The sequence below is a fragment of the Mustelus asterias genome, chromosome 5, assembly GCF_964213995.1.
Source record: "Mustelus asterias chromosome 5, sMusAst1.hap1.1, whole genome shotgun sequence".
Lineage (NCBI taxonomy): Eukaryota > Metazoa > Chordata > Chondrichthyes > Carcharhiniformes > Triakidae > Mustelus > Mustelus asterias.
This window is the reverse complement of record NC_135805.1, coordinates 15,120,683-15,135,517: the sequence shown is the minus strand read 5'-3', so window position 1 is coordinate 15,135,517 and position 14,835 is coordinate 15,120,683. Positions and strand designations below refer to the sequence as shown.

Genomic DNA, 14,835 nt, shown 5'->3' with positions numbered 1-14,835 from the left:
GCTACCAAATAAACCTGTTGGACTTTAACCTGGTGTTGAGAGAGTTTTTACTGTGTTTACCCCAGTCCAACGCCGGTATCTCCACATAATAAATGACACAGCAGTACTCCGCAAGGTCACAAGCTCGTCGTTCAAACTACTTGGTCCTTGGCAGCACTGGTGAGCAGTATTTATTGTTCAACCACGGTTACCCTGTGGACATTAGAATCACGTGTGGAGCAAATCAGATAGGGATCATGGGTCCCTTCCCTGAAGGACATTGTTGAACTGATTGAGTTTTTACAACAGTCCAGCAGCATCAGGGTCATTTTTTTTGCTGCTGATCCACAAATTTCCAGATTTAACTGAGTCAGTTTCACAAGTTAACAGTAGTAGCATTCAAATGCTCACACTCTGGGTGCCGTGACTACTCTCTTGCTGTTGGTGACATAAGTGGGCAGCTCCACTTTTACTACTCATTCACTGTTCCCTGCCTCTCCAGAGGTATTTTTTCACGCATGAAAATTTGCTTGCAGCCACCCTTTTTATTGCAGTCTTGAGCACCCAAATCTGTGCCCTACTTTTAATGCTGATTTCCTCCCACACCCAGTTTGCGTTGAACTGAGTTTATTAATCAGGTGAGATTATGTAACGACATTGTAAACATTCCTGTTTTGGTTCAGTTTTTGGTCCAGAGTTTAAACCTTTTGCATACTGAGCTGGCTTTGTATCTTTGCAAAAACGTCATATTTCCAGCGCGTGTTTAAAAACCAAAGGGCGATATCATCTAATGTTTGGTCTGAATATTCTGCAGTTGAATTGTGGAAGATATAACAAAGCCTTTCGGGTACACTGAGGGAGAATTTAGCATAGCCAATGCACCTAACCAGCACGTCTTTCGGTCTGTGGGTGGAAACTGGAGCACCCGGAGGAAACCCACGCAGACACAGGGGAGAACGTGCAGACTCCGCACAGGCAATGACCCAAGCCGGGAATCGAACCTGGGTCCCTGGTGCTGAGAGGCAGCAGTGCTAACCACTGTGCCGCCCTGCCAAGATGGCCAAGATTGTTATTTTATGTTCAGACTGAGATGAGGAGAAATATCTTCACCCTGGATGGTCAGCCAGTGGAATTCGCTACCACAGAAACTAGTTGAGGCCAAACATTGAATGTTTTCAAGAAACGGTTAGATATTGCGCTTGAGGCGAAGGGGATCAAAGGATATGGGGGAAGGCAGGATCAGGCTTTTGAGTTGGATGATCAGCCTTTACCATAATGAATGGCAGAGCAGAGCAGGCTCAAAGGGTCAAATGCCCTCCACCTCCTATTTTCTATGTCTTCAATCCTGCTGCTGTGTTGGAATGGCTATTCTCATGACTGTGGCAAAGGTCAGCTTTCCCCCCCCCTCCCATCTTGACCATCTGCAGCATTTAACATGGTTGGCCACACCACCTTCCTCTAACGTCTCTCCTCCATTGGCAAGCTGGATCGAACTGCTCTCGTAAGGTTCCTTGATATTATTTTCAGTGGGTTTTCTTCTGAATCCACACCATTACATTTGATGTTCTCCCCCTGCCTGCCCCCAAGGATCTATCTCTGCCCCCCTCCAATTCTGCTTCAAAGCATCACTGATGAAAGCATCAGTTTCACATGTACACTGGCAACACCCTACCTTGCAACTACCTTTCTCAATTCCTCCACTGTTCCTAAATTACCAGTATTGAATGAATAGAAATTTGCTCTATTTAAATATCGGGAAGCCATTGCTTTTGATTCCTGCTCCAAACTTCATTCCCTAACTACCCACTCCATTCCTCTTGCTATCAGCTATCTGAGGCCAAAGCAGTCTGTTTGACACCAAGTTGAACTTCCTGCCACATAATCGTACCGTCACTAAGACCACCACCTTCTACTGCCATAACATTGCCTGGCTTCACCCTCGTCTCAGTTCATCTGCTGAAATCCTCATCAATGCAATTGTTACCTTGTTACCTCCATATGGGACACTTTCAATGCATTTTCTGGACTGATCTTCCACATTTTTCCCCCTGTAAACTTGAGGTAATCGAAAGCTCTGCTTCCCAAGTCCTACTTACCTATGTCCCCTATGCTCACTGCTGATCAAGCAACATCTTGATTTTAAAATTATTTTCCTTGTGTTCAAATCCCTCTATCACCTCGCCTTTCCCTGTCTCTGTAATCTCCATGATGTGGAGATGCCAGCGTTGGACTGGGGTAAGCACAGTAAGAAGTCTTCCTGTTCTTGGTGTGCATGTCGTTACTTCTTACTCTGTAATCTCCAACAGTCCAAACCCTTTGAGTTATCTGCACTCATCTAATTCTGATTCTCTGATTTTCAATTGTTCCACCATTGACCACACCTTCAGTTTGCTGGGATCCTATGCCCTAGAATCCCTGACCTACACCTCGTCATCTCTTTACTCACTTTACTCCTTTAAGATGTTCCTTTAAAACCTACCTCTCTGACCAAACCTTTGGTCATCTGACCTATTACCTCGTTATGGTGTTTGTTGTCATTTTATTGTGCTCCTATACCTTGGTACGTTTTATTAAGGTCAAGTTACTGCATAAATATACGTTACCACTTATCTGTGTGATGCTAAATGCTACTGCCTCATTGTGAAAATCTCTCATAATCTGCTTTGCTGATACTGCACATTTTGGGTTTATGATAACAGAGGGCAGCAGTCCATGCCGAACAAGATGTCAGGCCATTGTCCAAGTTTGCTGTTTCTCATTTTGTCATAGTGCCTATACTTTTCCCACATTCACCTACCTGGTTTTCAGCAGTTCTGGTTAATTGTGCACTGAAATTCTGCTAACCTTTTAGATCATGTGTTATTTAAAGGGCCAGCTGGACTTGATGGCATACTTGCCTCTGTTCCAAGCCCCATTCCAGCACTTTATGACATCAGCTATTGGAATCTTGCTCAAATTTATAATTTGAGGTTAAATTAGTGAATGTTTAGAATCACTGAGTTTAACTATCGTGGATTTGTTAGATTCAAGGTGTATTTGGCAGACTCTCTTTTTCTGAAGAAATTCTTTATTGTCTGTCTTCATTTTTCTCTTTCCCCCTATTTCATCCCTCCATTTCTTACCTTTTCATCCCCTTTGCTTCCCTTTTCCCTCTTTCCCCAATTTTACCTCCCCCCCCCCCCCCCCCCCCCCCTGCATGTGTCACAGTTTACCCTCTGATTTCAGCTTCTCTGCCGTTTGGCCATTCACACCCTTTATTCTCTCATTGGATTGCCATTAGCAGCCTTTTCCTCTGGTTCCTGTGGCTATGACTCATCTTTCATTCCCTCCCCCTGCAGTATAAATATCTCCCACTTTCTATGCCTTTTAGCTTTGACAAAGGGTCATCTGGACTCATAGAACATAGAACATAGAACATTACAGCGCAGAACAGGCCCTTCGGCCCACGATGTTGCACCGACCAGTTAAAAAAAAACTGTGACCCTCCAACCTAAACCAATTTCTTTTCGTCCATGAACCTATCTACGGATCTCTTAAACGCCCCCAAACTAGGCGCATTTACTACTGATGCTGGCAGGGCATTCCAATCCCTCACCACCCTCTGGGTAAAGAACCTACCCCTGACATCGGTTCTATAACTACCCCCCCTCAATTTAAAGCCATGCCCCCTCGTGCTGGATTTCTCCATCAGAGGAAAAAGGCTATCACTATCCACCCTATCTAAACCTCTAATCATCTTATATGTTTCAATAAGATCCCCTCTTAGCCGCCGCCTTTCCAGCGAAAACAATCCCAAATCCCTCAGCCTCTCCTCATAGGATCTCCCCTCCATACCAGGCAACATCCTGGTAAACCTCCTCTGCACCCTCTCCAAAGCCTCCACATCCTTCCTGTAATGTGGGGACCAGAACTGCACACAGTACTCCAAGTGCGGCCGCACCAGAGTTGTGTACAGTTGCAACATAACGCTACGACTCCTAAATTCAATCCCCCTACCAATAAACGCCAAGACACCATATGCCTTCTTAACAACCTTATCTACTTGATTCCCAACTTTCAGGGATCTATGCACACATACACCTAGATCCCTCTGCTCCTCCACACTATTCAAAGTCCTCCCGTTAGCCCTATACTCAACACATCTGTTATTCCTACCAAAGTGAATTACCTCACACTTCTCCGCATTAAACTCCATCCGCCACCTCTCGGCCCAACTTTGCAACCTGTCTAAGTCTTCCTGCAAACTACGACACCCTTCCTCACTGTCTACCACACCACCGACTTTGGTGTCATCAGCAAATTTGCTAATCCACCCAACTATACCCTCATCCAGACTCGAAAGGTCAACTCTTTTCTCTCCTTACAGATGCTGCCAGACCTGCTGAAATTTTCCAGCATTTTCTCTCTTGGTTTTCTGAAGAAGTAATTGGATAGATAGAGGGAATACATTTGGTGAATTTGGTTTTTGAAATATTTTCGATAAGCAACTTGTTAAAAAATATTGATGTGGTATGCAAGGAAATGTAGCAGCATGGTACAGGGTAATTTTGACGGGGTGAACATTTGATGACGAGTGGGTGTTACTCATGCAGACAAAGGGTGAGATGTAGCATACCCTAGATGTCAGTTCTGGTTCTTTGTTCTTTGTGCACATGTGGGCAATTTAGACTTGGGGTAGAGAGAAGAATTTCAAGTTGTAGATTGGTACTTTAAAGGCTGTGGGCGAGTGTTTGATTGCTGTAGCAAACTGCTAGCACAAACGTGATGGGCATAATGTCTGCTTCTATGGCTGTGCATAAGCTAAAATTTCAGTGCTGTGTTTCGAAAGCATTAAACTAAACCCCATCTGCTCTTCCAGGTCGATGAAATGGAGGGAGTACTCCAATCCTGACCTGGTCGATATTTGTTCCTCAACTAACATGCAAAAGAAGATTAAATAGCTGTTCACATTCTGTTATGTGGAACCTTGTGTAAAAAATATAGCTGCTATGTTTGCTTATTTGTGAAGCTCTTTAGGGTTTACCTGTGAAAATTGTGATCTAAAGTCCCTTTCATTTACAGGATCCGTCGGTGATCTGCTGAGTGTAATCCAATTGAAGGTGGGAGGGGGTTAATGTAATTATATAAATAGTATCAACAAAGTCCGAGAGGTCTGCTGGCTGAGCCCTCAGAATTGGATTACTGTCCATCTGTATTGTGTGGACCATCTTTTTGACGCTGCAAATCTTTTAACATGGATTTAAAACGAGCTCTGCTGGATATTGTTTCTTCAGTAAATTTCAGTCTTCCAATAATTCATACTTGATGGCTAAAATATTAACGCGCCACTTTTTATATCGTTGACTTGAAACAAAATTTAGTTTTAGAATCTAATTTTCTTGATGGAATTAAGGGTGTTCCTATCTAAATGTTCTTCCAGCATTTAATCATTTTTCACAAAGATCTCTCTAGATAGTAAAATTGATAAATTACTCCCTCCAGACAGAGATTTTCTGGTGAGCTTCTGATGATGTAACTTGATGAAACTTCACACAATTGATGCTGTGAACAGGGACTACTGCTGAATAGCCTTGCTGCCTCTCTATTGAGGCGTCACTGAAATTTTTGTTGTTGCCTCAAGGGACAGAATCCTGAACAAAATGTCTGCTCCTATGGTGCCTCTTTTGTCACATTAGAATGGTTTCTAGCCACTTAAGCATACAAGCATCATTCTTTAATGTTTAGGATCAGGCGGCAATCTAGTTGAATCCACTTCCATGAAATGAAGTTTGATCCATTATAAGTGTGAAGAATAATAATGGTATTACCAACATGCTATTGTAGAGGTCATTCCTGAATAACCACCTCAACTTTTTCTCTCGCCAGACGTGATCCTCAGGTTAGAATCACCACTAGTCAGTACTCCCCCCTCGAAAAGGAGGGCAGCCTATGGTCATCTGGTCCATCCTGACCTTACTGAGTGGCCAAATTCCACTCCAACTCCATTTTCAAGTTTGCTGATGACAGCATTGTAGTGGGTTGGATCTCAAACAATGACGCGGCGAAGTACAGGAAAAAGTTAGCGAATCTGTGCAATAGTGCGATGACAAGACTCTCTCCCTCAATGTCAATAAAACGAAGGAGATGGTCATCGACCTCAGGAAACGTAGTGGAGGACATGCCCCGGTCTACATGAATGGGAATGAAGTGAAAATGGTTGAGAGTTTCAAGTTTCTCGGTGTTCAGATCATCAATAATCTAAAGTCTATTTGATTAGTGTCACAAGTAGGTTTACATCAACACTGCAATGAAGTTACTGTGAAAATCCCCTAGTCGCCACACTCTGGCGCCCATTTGGGTATGCTGATGGAGAATTTAGCATAGCTAATGCACCTAACCAGCACGTCTTTCAGACTGCAGGAGGAAACCGGAGCACCCGGAGGCAACCCACGCAGACACTGGGAGAACGTGCAGACTCTGCACAGACCAGTGAGAGTAGGAATAGGAAGATTAGGCAGATGAATTCATGGCTTGAGAGCTGGTGCATGAGGCAGGGATTTAGATTTTTGGATCATGGGAACTCTTCTGGGGAAGGGCTGACGTGTTAGAGGGATGGGTTACACCTGAAATGGAGGGGGACTAATATCCTGGCGGGGAGATTTGCTAGAGCCACTTGGGAGGGTTTAAACTAGTTTGGCAGGGCGGATGGGACCCAAAGAAGTAGGGAGACAGAAAAGAAGGTTGAGGTCAGCACAGAAGTTAGAGCACATTAAATAGTAAAGGCAGTGTCAGTAATCCTAGTACTGGACAGATCAACCAAAAGCAAGACGGAGAGCAAGGGAAGTCCAGGTAAAGCTACATTTATTTCAATGCAAGAGGCCTGACGGGCAAGGCAGATGAACTCGGCATGGATGGGTACATGGGACTGGGATATTATAGCAATTACTGAAACATGGCCAAGGGAAGGTCAGACTGGCAGCTCAATGTTCCAGGATACAGATACTGTTGGAAAGATAGAACAGGAGCTAAGAGAGGAGGGGGAGTTGCACTTTTGATTAAGGAAAACATCACTGCAGTACTGAGAGGGGATATACCCAAGGGTTCCGCCACTGAGTCTACATGGGTAGAACTGAGAAATAAGAAGGGGGATATCACTTTGATAGGGTTGTACAAAGGCCCCCAAATAGTCGGTGGGAAATTGAGGAGCAAATATGTAAAGAGATTACAGATAGCTCTAAGAAACATAGGGTGGTAATAGTAGGGAATTTTAACTTTCCCAACATTGACTTGGGACAGCCATAGTATTAGAGGGTTGGATGGAGAGAAATTTGTTGAGTGTATTCAGGAGGAATTTCTCATTCAATATGTGGATGGCTCAACTAGAGAGGGGGCAAAACTTGACGACCTCTTGGGAAATAAGGAAGAGCAGGTGACAGAAGTGTTAGTGAGGGATCACTTTGGGACCAGTGACCATAATTCCATTAGTTTTAAGATAGCTATGGAGAATGATAGGTCTGGCCCAAAAGTTAAAATTCTAAATTGGGTCAAGGCTAATTTTGATGGTATGAGGCAGGAACTTTCAAAAGTTAATTGGGGGAGTCTGTGGGAAGGCAAAGGGACATCTGGTAAATGGGAGGCTTTCAAAAGTATGTTAAGCAGGGTTTGGGATAAGCACATTCCTTTGAGTGAAGGGCAAGGCTGGTAGAAGTAGGGAACCCTGGATGACTCGGGATATTGAGGCCCTGGTCCAAAAGAAGAAGGCGGCATATGACAAGCATAGGCAGCTGGGATCAAGTGGATCTCTTGAAGAGTATAGAGGGTGTTGGAGTAGAGTGAAGAGAGAAATCAAGACGGCAAAAAGGGGACACGAGATTGTTTTGGCAGATAAGGCAAAGGAGAATCCAAAGAGCTTCTACAAATACATAAAGGCCAAAAGAGTAACTAGGGAGAGAGTAGGGCCTCTTAAGGATCTACAAGGTCTTCCAGGTGCGGATCCACAAGAGATGGATGAGAACATAAATGAATATTTCTCATCAGTATTTACTGTTGAGAAAAGCATGGGTGTTAGGGAACTTGGGGAAATAAACAGTGATATTTTGAGGAGTGTACATATAACGGAGAAAGAGGTACTGGAAGTCTTAAAGCGCATCAAGGTAGATAAATCCCAGGGACCTGATGAAGTGTGTCCCAGGGCACTGTGGGAGGCTAGGGAGGAAATTGCGGGTTCCCTAGCGCAGATATTTGACTGATCGATAGTGACGGGTGAGGTGCCTGAAGATTGGAGAGTGGCAAATGTTGTGCCTTTGTTTAAAAAGGGCTGCAGGGAAAAGCGTGGGAACTGCAGGCCAGTGAGCCTCACATCTGTAGTGGGTAAGTTGTTAGAAGGTATTTTGAGTTACAGGATCTACAGACATTTAGAGACGCAAGGACTGATTAGGGACAGTCAGCATAGCTTTGAGAGTGGAAAATCATGTCTCACAAATTTGATTGAGGTTTTTGAAAGGGTAGCCAAGAAGGTAGATGAGGGCAATGCAGTTGATGTTGCCTATGTGGACTTTAGCAAGGCCTTTGACAAGTTACCACATGGTAGGTTGTTGCATAAAGTTAAATCTCACGGGATCCAGGGTGAGGTAGTCAAATGGATACAAAATTGGCTTGATGACAGTAATCATGGTGTGGAGATGCCGGCGTTGGACTAGGGTAAACACAGTGAGAAGTCTCACAACACCAGATTAAAGTCCAACTGGTTTATTTGATAGCAAAAGCCACTCGCTTTCGGAGCGCTTGCTGCTCCTTCGTCGGGTGAGTGGGAGTTGGGTTCACAAACAGGGCATATAAAGACACAAACTCAATTTACAAAATAATGGTTGGAATGCGAGTCTTTACAGGTAATCAAGTCTCAAAGGTACAGACAATGTGAGTGGAGAGAGCGTTAAGCACAGGTTAAAGAGATGTGTATTGTCTCCAGACAGGACAGTTAGTGAGATTTTGCAAGCCCAGGCAAGTTGTGGGGGTTACAGATAGTGTGACATGAACCCAAGATCCCGGTTGAGGCCGTCCTCATGTGTGTGGAACTTGGCTATCAGTCTCTGCTCAGCGACTCTGCGTTGTGTGTCGTGAAGGCCGCCTTGGAGAACGCTTACCTGAAGATCAGAGGCTGAATGCCCATGACCGCTGAAGTGTTCCCCAAAGGAAGAGAACACTCTTGCCTGGTGATTGTCGAGCGGTGTTCATTCATCTGCTGTCGTAGCGTCTGCCTGGTCTCCCCAATGTACCATGCCTCGAGACATCCTTTCCTGCAAGACAGAGGGTGGTTGTTGAGGGTTGTTTTTCAAACTGGAGGCTAGTGACCAGCGGTGTGCCTCAGGGATCGGTGCTGGGTTGACTGTTATTTGTCATTTATATTAAGGATTTGGATGAGAATATAGGAGGCATGGTTAGTAAGTTTACAGATGACGGCAAGATTGGTGGCATAGTGAACAGTGAAGAAGGTTATCTAGGATTGCAACGGGATCTTGATCAATTGGGCCAGTGGGCTGACGAATGGCAGATGGAGTTTAATTTAGATAAATGTGAGATGATGCATTTTCGTCGTTCGAACCAGGCAGTACTTAGTCAATGGTAGGGCATTGGGGAGAGTTATAGAACCAAAAGATCTGGGGGTATATGTGCATAGCACCTTGAAAATTGAGTCACCGGTTGACAGACTGGTGAAGAAGGCATTCGGCATGCTTGGTTTCATTGGTCAGAACATTGAACACAGGAGTTGGGACGTCTTGGTGAAGTTATACAAGACATTGGTAAGGCCACACTTGGAATACTGTATGCAATTCTGGTCACCCTATTATAGAAAGGATATTATTAAACTAGAAAGTGCAGAAAAGATTTACTAGAATGCTACCAGGACTTGATGGTGTGAGTTATAAGGAGAAGCTGGATAGACTGGGACTTTTTTTCTCTGGAGCGTAGGAGGCTTAGGGGTCAACTTATGATGAGGGGCATAGATCAGCTCGATAGTCAATATCTTTTCCCAAAGGTGGGGAGTCTAAAACTAGAGGGCATATGTTTAAGGTGAGAGGGGAGAGATACAAAAGTGTCCAGAGGGGCAATTTTTTTCTCTCACAGGTTGGTGAGTGTCTGGAACAAGCTGTCAGAGGTAATAGTAAAGGCGGATACAATTTTGTCTTTTAAAAAGCATTTAGACAGTTGCATGGTTAAGATGGTAATGGAGGGATGTGAGCAATTGGGACTTGCTTGGTGGTTTAAAAAAAGGGGTGGCATGGACAAGTTGGGCCAAAGGGCCTGTTTCCATGCTGTAAACCTCTATGACCCAAAAAAAACCTAGATGGCGCCTTGCAAGCTGTGCCCAGCGTACCTTCCAATTCTATCTTTCTCACACTTTCTACATTCTGCACTCTCTCGTTTCCTTCTCTATGAACGGTATGCTTTGTCTGTATAACGCACAAGAAACAATATTTTCCACTGTATACTAATACATGTGACAGTAAATCAAATCAGGCAGTGACCAAGCCATGAATCGAACTGGGTCCCTGGCACTGAGGCAGTACTGTGCCAATCTGTCTTGGTCCCTTCATGCCTATGCTATAGTTAAGAAAGCCCACCAATGCCTCTACTTTCTCAGAAAGCTAAGGAAATTTGGCATGTCCAATACATGTGACATTGATGATTCAATTCAATCTGGTTGAGAGGTGATGCCAGCATGACCACAGCTGTATCCAATTCCTTGGTTAATTCTGTGTTCACATTATTTGGTGAACTGACTACCACTTGAGTCTCAGCTAACACAAGTAATTGCAGCCCTAGTAGGTATCCATTCTGCCTTGCATCAAATACACCTGAGTCGCATTTAAATAGGGGCTATTGTCTGGAGACAAATGTGTGGGGAGGAATAAGGAACTTTTTCCTATTAAAAATGAAAAACAGCTAAATTATACAGATACTTTTAGACCCTAAGATTGCAGTTTCCTCCATTTCTTCTGCTTTCTGACTGACCATATATTGGGGAGTGAAATGTAGTGTTCTCCATACAGTAAGAGCTGTATTAGTTCCTGATTGTGCTGTAGTAAATACTGATGTGGTTGGAGAGTGTTGTAGCTTGCTGAGGGTGCTTCAGTATAGGTTGTAGTGGAATCGGGTTACTGGTTCTGGGTGATGGTTCATTTGTGTGCAAAATCTTCTGGACTTTTATCACCATGTTGTTTTTAGTTTTGCTGTTTTACTGCAATCCCTTTTCCCTTGGGTAATAGCTGCTTGGTTCTTCCATAGACGTGATTGACTCAGCTTGAAAGGCCACTATGTTGACGAATTCCATTGTACTCTTGATTCTTTTATTCTTCTCCCCTTTCACATATTACAACATGGAACTGTGGCCAAACCATGGCTTACAAAGGAAATTAGAGATAGCATTAGATTCAAAGAAGAAACCTACACATTGGCAAGAAGAAACAATAGACTTGAGGATTGAGAGCAATTTAAAATTCAGCAAAGGTGAACAAAGGAATTGATTGAGAAAGGGGGACAATAAGTATGAAAGTTAGCTAGCAGGAAATGTAAAAACTGACTCTAAAAGTTTCCATAGGTATGTCAAGAGAAAGATTGATAAAAACGAATGTAGACCCCTTCCAAAGAAAGAAATGGCTGAGGAACTAAATTTGTACCTGGCTTCAGTCTTCACGAAGGAAGAGACAAGTTTTTATAAGGAGCTGAAGGAAATCAGTATTCATAGAGAAATGGTTTTGGGGAAATTAATGGGATTGAAGATGGACAAATCTTTAGGACCCAATAATCTTCATCCCAGAGTATTTAAGGATGTGGCTCTAGAAATAGTAGATCCGTTGGTCATTTTCCAAAATTCTTTTGACTCTTGAATGATTCCTACAGATTGGAGGCTAGCTAATGTAAGCCCACTATTTTTAAAAAAAAAGAGGTAGAGAGAAAACTGGGAGCGATAGACCAGTGAGCCTAACGTCCGTAGTAGGGAAGTTGCTAGAGTCCATTATAGAAACTTAGAAAATAGGTGCCAGTGTAGGCCATTCGGCCCTTCGAACCTGCACCACCATTCAATATGATTATGGTTGATCAAACACTTTCAGTATCCCACTCCCGTTTTCTTTCCATACCCCTTGATCCCTTTAGCCACAAGGGCCACGTCCAGCTCCCTCTTGAACATATCCAACAAACTGGCCCCAACAGCTTTCTGTGGTAGAGGATTCCACAGATTCACAACTCTGCGTGAAGAAGTTCTTCCTCATCTCAGGTGGATACCTTATTACAAATACTCCTCGCATTGAGACAGAGCCTTCAGGCTTGTGTTTTTTGGCATTTTGCCCTCTTAGAATTATGATGTAATGTAGCCCTTTTTGATTTTCATCTTTGGTTTCTCTGCTTTTCACTTTTACCCTTATTGCCTTTTGTTTCTGTCCACACTTCCCTCTGATTTCCTGCATTAGTTCCACCCCCTGCCACATATTAATTTAAACCCTCCCCAACAGCACTATCAAGGATTTCATAGCACATCATTTGGAAAGCAGTGGTATAATCAGACAAAGTCAGCATGGATTTATGAAAGGGAAATCATGCTTGACAAATCTACTGGAAGTCTTGAGGGTGTAACTAGTAGAGTTGACTGGGAAGAACAGGTGGGTGTGGTCTTAGACTTTCAAAGCTTTCGACAAGGTCTCATGTAGATCACAAAGTTAAAGCGCATGGAATGCAGGTAGTGTCTTGTAGACAGGAAGCAAAGTGTTGTAATAAATAGGTCTTTGTTCAATTGACAGGCAGTGACTAGTGGGATACCGCAGGGATCTGTGCTAGAACCCCAAATGTTCACATTATATATGAGTGATTTGGAAGAGGGAGCTAAATGTGTTATCTCAATTTGCAGATGATAAAAAGTTGGGTGGGAGGGTGAGCTGTGAGGAGGATGCAGAGATGTTTCAGCGTGATTTGGGCAGGTTGAGTGAGTGGGCATAAGCATGGCAGATTCAGTATAATGTGGATAAATGTGAGGTTATCCACTTCAGTACCATAAGTAGGAAGACATTGTTATTTCAATGAGTGTATATTGAGAGAGGTGGATTACTCAGCAAGACTTTGGTGTCCTCATGCATTAGTCGCTGAAAGTAAGCGTGCAGGTACAGGTAGAGCAGGTGGTAAAGAAGGCAAATGGTATGCTGGCCTTCATAGCGAGTGGATTTGAGTATAGGGATAGAGATGTTTTGCTGCAATTGTAAAGGGTGTTGCTGAGGCCACACCTGGAATATTGTGTGCAGTTTTGGTGTCCTTATCTGAGGAAGGATGTCCTTGCTATAGAGGGGGTACAGTGAAGGTTTACCAGGCTGATTCCTGGGATGGCAGGTTTGTCATATGAAGAGAGATCTAAAAAAGAGAGTTTATGTCAGATGCCATGGGCTCAATACTGCAGAATGTTTGGAGTATAGAAAGTACAGGGTTGAAATTAAAATATAAATTAGGAAAGCAAAAAATATTGGCAAGTAAAAGCCAGGAAAGCCCAAGTATGTTTTATAAATACTTAGAGCAAGAGGATGAGTAAGACCAATTGGAGACAAAAGATAATATCATCAGGATTATGTTCACTGGAGTTTAGAAGAGTGAGAAGGAATCTCATAGAAACTTATAAAATTCTAACAGGATTAGACCGGGTAGATTCAGAAAGAATGTTCCTGATGGTGGGGGAGCCCAGAACTAGGAATCATAGTTTGACAATAAGGGGTAAACCTTTCAGGACTGAGGTGAGGAGAAATTTCTTCACCCAGAGGGTGGTGAATGTGTGGAATTCGCTACCATAGAATGTAGTTGAGGCCAAAACGTTGTGTGATTTAAAGAAAGAATTAGAAATAGCCCTGGGGGCTAAAGGAATATTGCGGCGGTGGGGGGGGGGGGGGGGGCGGAGATTTGATCATCAGCCATGACCATAATGAATATCAGAGCAAGCTCGAATGGCCGCCTAGTTTCTATGTATGTAACAGGCAATTTGAAGAATTTGAGTCTCTAGGAGAATAGCAATGCTGTGGAAATTAATCATTTATAAATTTAAGCTTATAGTTCTTCAAGTAAGACCTTTTCTACTTAAACTTTTTTCCACTTTTATGTCACGCCATTACAAATGCAAGACAAGAAATGCAAAATAAATCTGATTGTGAAGCTTGATTGGTGCCATTGAAATGGCACAGGAGATCAGGGTCCAGTGAAAGGCAGGAAAAGACCAGCAACCCGCCAATTCTTGGTGGTGTGAGATTATATAGGCACTCAGCCCCTAGAACCTGCTCTGCTATTCAGTTAGATCATAGATTGATTGGCATCTCAACTGTTCTCTCACCTTTGTTCAATATCCCTTGATACCCTTACCTAACAAACAAATGTCAACTTTAATTTTGAAAGCTTCACTTGTCCCCAGGATCCGGTCTTATGGGGAAAACCTACACCTTGTGTGATAAAGATTTTGTTTCTGAATGGCCTAGATTCTTGTTCTTAGAATCATACAGTACAAAGAGGCCCATCGAGTCTGCACCAACAAGCGAGAAACACCTAAACTCTCACCTAATCCCATTTACCAGCACTTGGCCCATAGCCCTGAATGTTACGGCGTGCCAAGTGCTCATCCAGGTACTTTTTAAAGGATGTGAGGCATCCCACCTCCACCACCCTCCCACGCAGCGCATTCCAGACCGTCACCACCCTCTGGGTAAAAAAGGTTTTCCCCTCATCCCTCCTAAATCTCCCATCCCTCACCTTGAATCTATGTCCCCTCGTGACTGATCCTTCAACTAAGGGGAACAGCTGCTCCTCATGCACCCTGTCCATGCCCCTCATAATCTTGTACATCTCGATCAGGTC

The 14,835-nt window shown here is 43.5% G+C and overlaps 1 protein-coding gene across 1 annotated transcript in view; it reads left to right on the top strand.

The window, feature by feature from the left end:
- LOC144493915 (mechanosensitive cation channel TMEM63B-like) overlaps nt 1–14,835 on the top strand; it is a 137,457-nt gene that overhangs the window by 57,487 nt on the left and 65,135 nt on the right. The gene's annotated exons all lie outside the window — the stretch shown is intronic.